We start from the raw sequence: 13,631 nt of genomic DNA on the forward strand, positions 1-13,631 counted from the left end.
AAAGTCACCAGAGCCATGTCTGCTGTAGGAAGAAAGAACATGCAGTCTGTGACCAGGTACTAGGGACTTCGAGGTGCTCAGCCTCAGGGAAAGCTACCGAATATGGAAAATGAGGGATGCCAAGCACGGTAAGGGGAAGCCGAGAGATAACCCAAGCCAGGCTGGGAAACCCCAGGCACACTCGGCAAGGAGGGGCGCAGGCCCGGGGCGGACACCAGCCCTGCTGCCCTCACAGCACCGCACTCCCCTCCGGGGGCGCGCGGCGGGCGGGGCCCCGCGGCCGTTGCGGAGCGGCCGTTACCCCACCCGCGCCGCAAGCGCCACCGCCGCGCGCCCGCCGTTGCCGTGGTGACGGGCTAAGCCGGGGCCTGTCTGCGGCGCGGCGCGGCGCGGCGGGCGCAAGAGGGGGCGGGCGGCGGCGGGCCGGCGGCTCGGCGCTGCCGGGGCATGCACAACAAAGGCGGAAGGCGGCGCGTCCCGGACGGGCTCCGCAGGTAGGCAGGTGCGGGCGGGTCCCTCTCGGCGGCGGCTCCTGCTGCCGCACGTCCCCCTCCGCCGCGCCGCGAGGGCAGTTCTCCTCAGGGAAGAGCGACCCGGCGCGCGGGGTGCAGCCTCAGCCCCGGTCCGGCGCCTCACCTTTTGGGCGCGGGGCTGCAACAAAGGCAAATGGCTGCGTGCCGCGGAGGGCTGCGGGGCTGGCGCTGACCCCCGTGCCTCTGCCCGGCTCCTGCTCCCCTCCGCGGCGCAGCCGGGCTCAGCCTTTTATGTATTTATTTGTCCGTTGGGTGCCGTTGCCCAGGTCCCTCTGCCTGCCTCGGGTACAACGGCTAGCTCTGCTCCCAGCCCGGGGAGCGCTGCGGGAGCGGCGACAGGCGCACACGTTATCCAAACCCTTCCACGCTGACACCTGCTTGCTGCCGGGGTCCCGCATGGCCCCCCCGCTCCCTGCTTTCGCTGGCTCCTCACTCCCAGCGCTCGGCCATGGCTCCTGCTGTTGCAGAAGAGCGGCCTGAAGCCCTCTGCTCTGCTGGGGGCGAGTCGTTGGCTGCTGCCCTCAGTGCGCAGTGCTCCGGAGGAACGCCCCGGCGTTTTCTCTCCGGGTCCTAGAACAGCAGCCGCAGGGGCAACTTTGCAAATTGGTGTGTTAGAGCCTTTTAGAAGCCATAGGGCTTTTGTGCCGTGCAAGGTGGGCTATTGTGTGCTGGTACGATATTAGGCTGAGTTTAATTGTTGCAAGGGGTAGCTGAGCAGCACCTAGCTCTTTAAACCTGCAGGGTGCAAGTGAGTCATTTCTCAGTTCGTTTCCATGTGATTCATAACGTTTTCAACTCCAGGATGCATTTTCCCAAATTTGTAATAGGTTTTCGTACCTGAGCTATTATCAAGGACATCTGTTTGAATCCATAGAGGCACAAGTTTTACTGCATAATTGAAAATAGTAGCTGTGATAGAATTCCCTGGAGGGAAATCTATAAAATCTGTTCCTGCCATTATACTTACGCTGCAGCAAAGCAGCACTGGGTACATCTACACTTTTGTCTTCCCTTATTTCTCAGTCATTGTGTTACTGAAAAGTATCATAAACAACTCTCCATCATTTGTTGGCATTCTGGTAAGGCCTGGGGCCTTGGTAATGGTTTCTTTCTTTCATGGCTGTCAAAGTGCTACACAGACATCAATTAAGACTGGGAGCCCATTTTACAGATGGAGGAGCAGATCAGAGTCGTAGGAAGGTTTAAGTCAAATCTAGAACTGAAGTCATCATCTCACAGATCCTAAGTAAGTCCTCTGTATAGGGAGCTCTTCCCCACCTGCTTTAACAAAATTCTCACTGGCTGCTCCAGGAGCTGTTGTGGGCACGAACAGGCCATGTATGCTTTGGGACTTCGAAATATTGCTCTTGCGTATTGCAAAAAAGTGTGTGCCTTCAGTGCCACACTGTTGAGAAGAATGGTTTCTGATTAAAACATGTCTCTGATTGTTCTTTGCTTTGTACTCGGGTAGAACCAAAGAGCTTCATCATGGATGAGTGTGCATTAGGCAAGGCATTTTACAGACAGCAAAGCGTGCACAGAGCTGATGAGCTAAATACAGAAATCCTACATATCTGCCATGAATTCTTTGTCAGACTTAATCACAAAAGAGATAAGGTCTCTCCTCACTAAGACTTTCTTTGAAAGGCATTTTTCCAAAACCAAAATAAGCGGCTCCTATTGAGGCTGTAACTCTGAAGACTCCTGGTTCTAGCCTGGTTTTGAGTCTGTCCACTTGCTTTCATGGCCCAAACAGGAGATGGGCTATGTTTGAGATCTAGTTCCCATCCTTTGGCATTGCTGATGTTGATCTTTAAGGCCTTTAACTGTCGAGTCCCAACTGCAGCCTCAGATTTCGAGCTTTGCTGCCCTTGCTGTCTTGTAAAGCACGGCACCAAACAATAATGGTAGCTCAAAGCATTTACAAAGTTTTAAGCTTCTTAAACTTCATCTGTGTCAGAGAAGCCTGCTGCACAGTAGGTGATAATGTACAGCTCCCACTAGTTCCAGGGGGATGGAAAGGAGCAGATTGAATGCTTTTAAGGCTTTTTGGGGTTTAATATCTACTGGTGCTTGCAAGCCTGATCTATTTTTACATGGTGTTCTAGAAATCTTGTTTTCTTAATATTAAAGTTTGTAGGAGATCAAATTCAATTTTAAAGACCATTCCCCCAACCCCAACCACCTTGATGCTGAAGTTACAAGGAGCATTGTTCACTGCTGTCAGGCAACACAGTTTGTTTCCTTTCAGAGGACAGCTCTTGTAGAGAAGAGAGAGCAAGCACAGCTCCAGGGCCTCCATGGCTGGGCATCAGCCAATTACTGTCATATCAGATTAGCTCTATGGCACATTAGCACTCACTTATGTTGGTACAAATGCAGCGTGACTGTTCCATAGTATTGATGGAATTATTGTATTTACAGTATGACTAATTGAAAAGGAGGTTCTGATTACAAAACCATGGACTTCCAAAGTGATTCTGCTGCTTCTGTATGGGCCAGTTTTAAACCATGAAGAAGAAATGCATTACTGAAAGACACAATCCAGTTTTTATTTATTGTTGATGCAGTCACCTTTTAGGCAAGCTGTAGGGGGGGGGAAACCCCAACCTGTATCACAAAAGAAACAGGAAAAACTTAGGTTTTTTTCCACCTTGCCATGATCCTGAATTAGTAGCCTGTGCTACTGTAGCTACTTCTTGACCTCTGAGAAAAGCTGTTACCTGCCTGTACTCTGCAGAAATCTAGGCCTTGAAATCAGCATTAAGATTTCCTTAGCTGCCACTGCAGCGCGTGAGCATGTTCTCCTTGTCCAGAGCAGCTTGGTAGCAGCAGTCGTGGGTGTTTGTGAGATGAGGAGGCATCACATGCAGCACTCTGTAAGCCAGAACTGTAAAACTGTCCACAGCTTCGTGACTTTCCAGCTCGCACATCACCTGCTGACATTCAAAGGGTGCGCCTGTTTGTCTCTGAATAAACTGTACACCTCTGGCCTGAATCTCCACAAGTTTCGCAGTCCCTGCTTCATAATTAGCTCAGCCTCAGCTTCCAGCTGCTTTGCAGTTCGCAGCAGCCCTTACAGCTACCATTATCCCCTTCCAGCATAGGAACAGCTTCAGCTCTGAGTCCTGGGAGAATGGACAGGGCTGGCAGGATTATAATGACAGAATAGAAAATGGGTGCATGGGCACAAGGAAGGTAGGCTGAGAACATATGTGACAATGGAAGGAAAACTAAATGACAGCTGGGAGGCACTGCAGATCCCTAGGCTTTGTGGGACCCTAGGTAGATCAGGTAGGATGTGAAAGGAGGGAGTGGGCTCCACAGCTTTTGGATCCTTCACAGGGTGAGGGATCTCCTCTGCTGCTAGGGATGATGTGTGAGTGATGCCTCAGCACTGAATAAAGCATACCTACTTTACAACTTTAACGAGTTGTGGAGTCTACCCGCACATCAGGGACGGATTTCATTACTGCTGCCAGCTCACTGCCCAGGCTTCAGAGCTGCTCAGCCAGCCCTTTGCCACTGCGGAGTGCCAGGCAGCGTTTGTTATTTTCAAAACACTCTGCTGTGAATTGCAGCCACAAAGAGTGATAGCTCCAGGAACTGCACAGGAGTGCTGGGGTCAGCAGCTGTGTCCACAGTGCCATCCTTGCTCAGGGAGCCCTGGGAAAACCTGTGTCACCAAAGCAGACACCATCAATTACATGATGCTCAAGGACAGTGAACAGTCTGTGGTTTCAGGAATTAGTTATGGAAAGCTGGGACCCTCAGGCTGAGGTAATAAGAATAGCTGGAGAATTAGGCAATTCCCTTATTAATGAGATGACAGACTGCAGTCCCTTTGCCAAGGCTGTATTGAATACACTGAGGGGCAGAGCAGTTTTCTGGCTTTGCCAACAGCTGCTTCAAGGTGAAGTACAAGGGGAAAAAGAGAAAAAAAAAATCTCCACTGTCTCCTAATACTCATTTTTCCATGTAACAACTCAGGGCCTGGAACAGCTCTGGGCTCTCTGCAGACCTTTTGGAACCTGTGTTTGAGACAGTTCCCTCATGTTTGAGAAATAACCTGAACAGCAGTTAAATGGTACCTGTCTTAAATAGTTCTTTCTAGGAATGAATTAAAGAAACTGAAACTTTTGAAATCCTTCTCCATCTCCTGTCTGAGACAGGAAGTCAAGGAGCAGCAGTACATTATTTCCTTGTAAGAAAAAGCATGTCTTTGTGTTAGCTAGAAAGAGTGTCTACGCCCTGTCTTCTCGGCTGCTGCAATGCTTAGATACATGTAAGCAAAAATCCGTTTTTCCTTTGGGATATGAATCTTCAGCAGATGCTGGTGGGAGTTTGTAGTTTTGGTTCTTTGTCAGTGCTTGCAGAAGCAGCCAGATACTGCTGCTCCAGCCAGACACTGTGCAGCCTATCCTGTAGGTTCCTCAGTATCTGGGAGCAGTATTGTCACTGTCCTGTCAAAACTCATTTGCTCGCAGCACCGCGATCTGCCTGTTTCTGTAGGCATGTTTAGGAAGCCAGTTAGTGACTGAAAGATGACAGTGGGTTTGAGCACAAGCAAGTGTTTCACAAGACTCAGAGTACACACAGCTGAACTTTTCATGCAAGGTTCTTCCCCCAGGAAGAAGGGAATTGAAGACTTTCAGACACTGAGGAGAGACAGCTGCATTCAGACCTAGCACAGAAGTGGCAGACATTAGTTTCTAGCGTCACAGCCAGTTAGAGCTGCTGTTGACAGATTTCTCTTCTGGCTTTGTAGCTTGTCTCAAGGACAATTCACCTACCATTCCATCTAATCGAGTTCTTGCTCATCTTAAGCATGTTTGTATCTCAGTCATCTTGCTCAAGAAATCCACCCTTCAGAGAGGTGTACGAGCAAAGCAGTGATTCAAAGTTTGATGGGAGCAGAATTAGCACCTTCAGTGATGCTACTTGATTGAAGCTGAGCCCTCTGGACTAAAAGGACATCAGTGCCTGGGGATCAGCTCTGTGCTGAAGTACTCCTGCCATTCGTGGTAGTGCAGCTGATCCTTCCAGCCTGCTTCTTAGGAGTAGGCAGAAGCAACCCCTTTCAAGAGGAGGTTCCTCTTGAAAGACCTCTTTCAAGAAAGTGCCTTTCAAGAGCCAGGGAGGTAACTGCTTCTTATAAAAGATCAATACAGTTCCACTGCTAATCCGTGCTGTGGTAGTTTAACCTGAAAAAACCTCAGGCCTGAACTCATCGAAGACTTCTCAATTACAAGAAGACCTGAGATCATTCCCTCAGGAGTCCTGGTGTGCGGTACTTAACTGTTTTGTTCTGATGTGCCCTATTTTTTACCGCAGTTGTTGCAACAGCTGTAGTCTCTGTGGACAATGAGTGTTCAGGTTTCTGCAACACAAGATTACCTGAATGTGAGCCCCAGTGCGGTAGTCCTCTTCCTTGTTTAAGGGCTGTACTTCAGTTTGGAAATTGGTTTGCTGAAGTCATACCTGTGTTGGGGAGATCTCACAAATCAGTAGCTTGAGTTCTCTGAAATCTCCGTATCGCTGAGAACAAACATCAGCCAAAGTCACAGGGGAAAAAAAGTAAGAAAAAGAAAATCTGGTTTTTAAAGAGGAAGGAGCGGGCCATGGAAGCCTTCCTTACTGATAAGCAGTCCCTGAGCTGATCAGCTTTTTAAGATTAAGGTTGTTTGATCTGCCACTTGAGTTTCAGAACACCTTCCAGCAGGTATGGTGAGAGCTGACAATCCATTCCTGGCTATGAGAACTAGGCCTGCTAAACAAAAGTGCCTCCAAAACCAGTCATGTCTTTTAGGGAGGATCTTCTGCCCTTTATTCCAAGTTCTGTTTTACCTGGTTGCTGTATAAACACATTCTCAAGGGACATAGTTATTGCTTGTCTACACAGTACTTTAGTTATTTCTGATCACATGCAAACAGCCAGGAAAGCACAGAAAAATTGGTTGAGGGCCTCATCAGGCAACAGGATAGCAAAGGGTCCTCTCTGGTAGGGAAAAGGAGTTTATGTAGGAAAAAAGAGAGGGTGTAGCAGGGGTGGCTGTGCTGAGGAGTAGAGATGAGAGGAGAGCTTGGAGGGGGCAGTGGAACAGGAAAGAGGCAAAAGGGGGGTGTTAGCCAAGACTGATGACTGGCAGTTGTATGTTGGCTTCTGAAGTTGTAGTCAGAGTAGTAGCCCCACATACAAATGCCTGGAGCTTTTGAGATACAGCCCATCAAGCACCAAAGCAGCAGGTGTGCAGCATGAGGTGAGGAAGATCAAGAAACAGAATCCCTGACTCCTAAATGGGTTCCTTCCACCCTGCACTATGCTCTCTGCTCATTTGCCATTCCTGCTGGTGTTTGCAACGCAGCATCTGGAGAAAGCAGTGCCCTTGTACAGAGTATTTGGCTCGAGGAGAGCTCTTCCAGCATTGGATTTGGCCCATGGATTTTAATTACTCTCCACTGTGATAGTAATGAGAGTCAGTGGAATTGTACTGATTTTATTTCCTTTTAATTTGGTATGATGCTCTGGATGCAGATTAATTTTCCCAGCTCAATGTATGTTATTGATTCATCCTGCCTCGTGATGTGGTAAACAGCTTGAAGAGGTGCCTAATTTCAGTGTGATTTCACTAGCTTCCCTTGCTAGCTCTCTGCTTTCACATCATTGAAGCTGTAATGGGAATGGGGGACAGAACTTGAGCTCTCTCAATACAAAGCCCTACCAGAGGCTGAGATAAGGAGGCTAAAACAATGTTTTTCTGGTTGTAACAGGGGTGACTGCAAGGTGCAGCCACATTAGCAGGAATTTGCTCCACAGGCTCAGAGGCACACCAGTGGAGCCAGGTTGGCATGTCAGTATATTGGTGCAAGTGCACAGCCAGCCTTAGCCTGGAACCACATGCTGGCTCTGCACCACACAGCATTCTGCTCCTGACTTCTGGTGGTTTGCTAGGCCTGCCTGCAAACCTGGTGCTCCACCTAAACCTAACTCATTGGACAGTGTGGTGCTCAGAAGCAGTGGGGGTGGTTTTTGTACCCCATGGCGTTCCTATTCTGTGTCATCTTGAACAGCAAGGAGAAAGGGAGGAGAAAACTGAAGACAGTAGCTCTGCATCTGTCTGTATGCCAGTCCCTTTGCATGGATTGCATCAGGAAGCCTGGTGTGCCAAGACCTATCTTGGAAAGCTACTTTGTCCTCAGCCATTCTCATAACCTCCCAGCTCAAAACACTGCAAACCAATACTCTTGCTTTGTGTGTTGCTACAGCAGGAGGCCACCTCAGCAAGTCCAGAGGGACACTGCACTGCATGAGTGATGCAAGTGTCATATTGTCAGAGGCTGTCGGGTATCCAAGTGTAGTTATTGGACTGGCAATGAGTAGCCCTGCAGCTCAGATGTCATTATCTGGTTGCTGATGATGGTTATCAGTGCCTTGGAGGCATTTCCTGGAGCAGAAACTGAACTCAGGCTAGGATAGCTTTGCCTCAAATCAGAACCTGAACAGTAACTTCAGATGTAAAATATTCTTGCAATAAAATCCATCAGCTGTGTGGACAATTCTTACGTATGGAAATGTATGTACTGACTGTACAGTACTGGGCAAGCAAAGATAAGAGATAAATAGGAGAAAAGAGGTAAATACCAGTTTGTCCTGTCACACAGCTATCTTTAGGACTTAGAAGCCTATATCCAATTAAAGCAGCCAGGCAATTAGCATCAAAACAGTTGAGCTAGGTTTTTATCTACTGGATGTAGGTGCAAGGAAACCTCACATTCATCTGAGTGGGTTTGCCCCTGCCCCCCTTATCTCCATCCTGCAGAATTTTTTGTTTCCAAACCTTACCATGTGTGACTTGTCCATAGCTTCATGGTGGCAGCAATCTTCTGTCCATCTCTGTCTTCCTTCATCTCCAAAGCTATCCTGTGCACCTGCCTGCCAGCATCCCACTCACGCTGGCCCTTGAACAGTGAGGAACCACTGTCACCAGCTTCCTGAGAGATACTGGGCAAGAGATTAGGAAAATGCTCTTTGGAAGATAAGAAAATAGCACTAGGCAGAAAAACTGAGGTAAACTGGGGCACAGTGAAGACAGAGACTTCAGATTAGAACCCAAATGTCATCATCCCGGGGAGCTTGCGGCAGAGTCCTGCAGACCCTCAGCCACAGAAACACATCCTGCAGTAGCCCAAGAGTGTCACAGTGCCCTAGTACCCAGCAACATTTCCCCAGGATACTTGGCATTGAGTTATGAGGAGCAAAAGCTCTGAGGACCTAGTGATTCACCAGAGAAGGTGCTTATGCTGCCTTAGGCGAAGCAGTACAAATACACACTTTGGCTTAGTTCCACCATATCCTCAGAGAAAATAAAAAACCATTTAACTGTTGGGGTTTTTCCCTCTCCCTGCCTAGACTAAGCCAAGTTTCACACTTAGCTGGGCTCATGTGCAGTGGCACCCAGTGTGCCTTCAGCACACCACTGAGGGCACAACTGGGACAAGAGCCCTTTTGTTCCCTTACTGTTGTATCCCAGAGAAACAAATGTGTCTCCTCCAGCAACTTAAGACTGTTTCATGGTCCCAGCCACATCAGTGTCTCCAAAGTCCTAGCCGGCAAATTACATCCATTTTCTATCTTTTAGGTTAAAAAACCCACAACCCAACAAACAAACATAACAGAAGCATCTAAATTGTGATATTCTTGTTTTAAACTGTTTGCCTTCCTTTCTGACTGAAATAAGCACTAGGCTGCTTTGTGCCCTTCTCTAACTTATTTCACTATTTGTGCTGGGAAAGTGGAAACCGGGTGATATTTGAATAGGCTTCCAGCCTCCACCCTTCTCCAAAGTGGTTTGCACTGAAATGGACTTTTAATATATCCCTGAAAAAAAAAGGGATTGTATTTGAACTGGTAAAACTCTTGCGCCCCTATCTCACAGAATCATTTGGAAGGAAACAGCATCTCTTCCAGGATATCGTTGTGGTGGGGGTTTTTTTGTTGGTTGGGTTTGGTGTTTTTTTTTTTTTGGTGTTTGGTGTGCTTTTTTGCCCTTTTGTGTGTGTGTGTGTGTGTGGTATTCTGTTTTAGGGGTTGGGTTTGGTTGTGGTTTTTATTTTCTTTGTTAAATGATAAAATCTCTCACCTCCCAGCTGGGATTCCCTAAAGCACTCTCACATGAGCATATCTCAGGGATGATGCCTTGCTTAGGGAAAATGCTGTAAATACCAAATGATCTCCTGAAGGAACAAAGCAAAGGAAGCCACATAGCAACCGCTGCTGTCTGGCAAGTCAGAAGGGCACTGTGCCTCCCAAAGCAGCTCCCAGAGTGATGGTACATCATCAGTAGTCAGGTGCCCTTTCCAGAAAGTAACAGATGACTGTTTAAAAATACAAAAAAGGGGAGAGAGAGAAAGAAGGAAAAGGAGAAAAGAACAACAGTGAAAGGCCAAAAGCAGCTCCAAAGGCACAACCACACCCAGTTAACCCAGTGGTGTGCGAAGAGATGTATGTATGCTTCATGGACCGGTCCTTTGATACCACAGTCCTGTCCTTGCCCACGTACCTGCATAATCTCCTTACAGCTTCAGAGGGGAAGGCACCTGTGTCCTTTGAGGTAGCTAGAGGTATGCCAGCTTGTGCTCAGGCAGTGACTTGGAACTGGTGCACTTGAATACAGGTTCCAGAGTTGAGTTAGTTCCAAATACACTTCAGTTATAGGAAATGTTACCTGGCTTTCCTTGGTGCTTAAAGATTGCAAGGACAGGAGGGGTTTAGTTTTCACATATACTGAAAAGTAGTTTTATTATCCCCTTTTACAGGTATCAATCGTGAGTGTCTTGTCTGGGAGGACCTAAGGCAGTCAGAGGCCAAAAATTAGTCTCAGAGGTTACTAGGTTACAACTTGTTCACAGCATTTTCTACTCTGTAGCTGTGAGAGTTACCATACTTGCTTCATTCAACACTTCAGGGTGAGAAGTTGCAACATTCGTTTGTGGCTTTTACAAATGATCTTAACCTATATCCACAAAAAGTTCAGGAGCTTTAATCAATGTCCTGTGACCTTCTGCAGAAAGGCTATTAACAAACAGCAAGAGGAGACAGTGCTACTTCTTTCAATACAAGGGGAGTTGGCTTTAACTTCTAAAACACACTCCCTAGTGATCAATGAAGCAGTATTTTTGGAGAAGAGAGGAAACTGGCAGTCTCCTGGGGCCAGGTCAAATGTCTCACGATGTCAATTTCCTGTATCAGAGTACTTCTACCAAAATACTTTAGATACTAAGGCCTGGCCAAAATTATCTGCTCTGAATGAAGCAGGGATGGCATCTGGAAATAAAATCTGGCTTGAGTCAGTCAACAAGGCATCAGGATCTTGAGTCAAAGGCTGTCTTGTTTCACTGTCTTAATATGATCCAGAGGTGCTGTACCATCAGCACATCAGAAATTCCTAGGTGGCCAGTGGGGGACAAAAGAAGGCAATGCAAACCAGAGTTGGAGCTGAGAACAGGACCATCACTGGACACGGCGCTGGCCTATGGGGCCAGTTCTCATCATCACCAGCTGGAAAGACTGATGGACTTCAGGCAAGGTCTTTGGCTGTGGCCAGTGGAGGGTTTCATGATTGAATTAGGGGACAACCCCCCCTCATACCAGCAGCTGGTAGGCAGGAGTGTGTTGATTGCATTAATCTGTTTTTCCTCTTTATTAACTACAATTCCTCTTGCCTCTGCAGGAGGACACAGAGGAAGAGGTGTAGCAGCCATCTAATTACAGTGCCGCTTTTACACTTTTCTAAAGCGTTTTACCACTGACTTCAGCACAGTTGATGAAAAGCCCTTGTTTCACCAAGTGGCAATAGATTTAGTTAGTGGGATTCTGTTCCAGGGCTTCTGACATGCTTCCAAAATCCAGCCCTGACACTGCCCAGGCTGTGGGTAACTTGATTCTGATGGCACTGACAAAAGCCTTCAGCAACAGCAGAGATTGCACCTTAAGATCTGCATACTCAGATGGTAGTGCCTACTTCTTTGCATGACCAGAAAGCAAGCCAACACCCTCAGGCATCCCTAATTTATGGTAAATATTGAAATCTAAAGTTTATTTCAGTAAGAGTTGTGAAAAAAAGAGCCATTATATTCTGCAGAAGTTGGTGGCCGAGGCAGAATGGTTTATGCCATGGCAAAAATCAGTGATGTTAGCTGTCTGGCTTCCATTCGAGAGACCTCAGTGATTTTTGTGGATGGCAGCTGGATGATCTCAGCGACAGGAATCAGGGCCTCTCACTTCACATGGAGAAAGCCCTTCAATCGTGTAACTAGCCAGTCTTTGACTTCATTTTATTTAAAGATTTTAGGCACTGTACAGTGCTAAAGAGGATCTTGCTGAGATCCTATTACCTCAGCAGCAGCTGATATGCAATGAATTATTCAACACTAGCCAGTTCCTTCATTAATTTTAATAAATCAAGTTTTTCACTGTGTTCTTTGCAGTACTGAAAGCTGAGATGTGGTGAGGTAAGCCAGTTATTTCCTCGGGCCTTTTTCATTTGGTCCAGGCTTACATATCTGAAGACCTTGATAGTTAACAAGAGATTAGTAGCAGGCAGTGCTAATTTGAGGTAGATCTACAGTGGGCAGAAGAGGTAACAGAACTCCTTCTCATCTCTTGGGAGGTCACAAAGCCCTGTCTTTACACAGGGAAGATGGCTTTGCATGTACAAAAACGAACTCAGCTGTGACATGCTGACCTCCAGAGCAGACTGTAGCCTTTCAGACAGATGGCCTGGACACCACAGCAGCCCACAGAGGCAGATTATGGTGTTTATGAACCAATCTCATTTACTAAGCATCCACATGGATCAATCTTATATGCAGCATGTACACATGTTACCATGCACAACTGTTAACACATGTAAGCAGTATTCCTTGGTACACTGTATATATCCTGTCCAGGCTGCTGATATTCTTCACAGTGCAATAGCTCCCAACAGCAAATGCAAACTTGTTCTGGTGGCTGTTGCAACCTATCTTTGCCACCAACTTCTGCTCAAACTCAACAACAGAAAATATTTTCTTAGACTGAAACACTATTAGCACTTCCTGCACAACTCTTGAATAGGCAGGAACGTACTTGTTTTTGTTCATTATCAGCCTCAAAATTGCTCAGTCTTTTCTTTGCATCTGGTCTCCCACCCAAATAAGAACCAATCTCATAATGGAGTTAAAGGCAAAAAGATGCTGTATGTCCCCTATAGAACTTATTCTTACATTATTGTGCTGCATTGCATAATTTCCTCCTTTCTCTCCTCTGTAAAATGCAGGGCAGGGCATTTCTCCAGCCCAGGTCTTGCAGAACATTTAGTGCTTATGGCCCTTATCCTTCCTGTACACAAGACACACAGATTTGCTGGAGAGAAGCAGAGCATTCAGCCCAGACCCTTTCCTACTGAGGCTTGCATCCAGCCCTGACTATTCCTGTCTTCAGAGAGCTTAAATTGTCATGAGGACATGATCACATATAGCATAGTTGCACTTTTCAGCACATGCAAGGAAGGCAGCAATCTGTAACTGCTTTTGTTATACTGTATTTTAGAAGATTGAAGATGAACTGATGAGGAAAATAGAGGCTGGACACCAGCAATGCTGAGCATAAACTGTTTACAACCATGGTGATAAATTCAGTGTAGGGGATAGCCCATGAGTATCTAACCTGCCAGCATCTATGTGGTGTGTACTCTCATGAATGTGCCGCTGGTAATGCATCCAAGTACAGCATCTTATCAACAGATCTGACTCCAAGGCTGTTTGATGGATAAAAGACAGACCTTGCTAAAGGAAGGTCATAGTTACGGGAGACTTAATGATTTGATCTTCAGGGATGGAGCATGAAAGAATAGCCCCTAATTGTGAGAAATAAGAGTGTGGCTCCTCAGAGTATATTAAATATCAGTACCCATAAATCTGTGTTTCAAGGAGTGGGAGGGGAATTTGCAGATCCCTACAACCATTGCACCTGATGGCTCTTCTAGTCTGCCTCATACAGACACAGGGCTGTTTCCTGTGCCCAGGTCAGCCCTACTTATCATCTCAGTCCCCAGAAAA

The 13,631-nt window shown here is 46.9% G+C and overlaps 1 protein-coding gene across 3 annotated transcripts in view; it reads left to right on the top strand.

Moving 5' to 3' along the window:
* Positions 1-383: 383 nt before the first annotated feature.
* LOC133221314 (uncharacterized) overlaps positions 384-13,631 on the top strand; it is a 43,990-nt gene continuing 30,742 nt past the window's right edge. Inside the window, exon 1 of one of the 3 annotated variants that reach the window (XM_061370097.1) lies at positions 384-494. The gene's annotated coding sequence lies outside the window, so the exon portion shown is untranslated. Of the gene's footprint in view, positions 495-10,913; positions 11,191-13,631 lie in introns of those variants that run through there. The other 2 variants (XM_061370099.1, XM_061370098.1) reach the window with 2 other exon arrangements.

This window comes from Neopsephotus bourkii, unplaced genomic scaffold (genome assembly GCF_033783945.1).
Source record: "Neopsephotus bourkii isolate Nb327-2 ecotype Australia unplaced genomic scaffold, CSIRO-AGI_Nbou_v1 NB_1526, whole genome shotgun sequence".
NCBI classification, from domain to species: Eukaryota; Metazoa; Chordata; class Aves; order Psittaciformes; family Psittacidae; genus Neopsephotus; species Neopsephotus bourkii.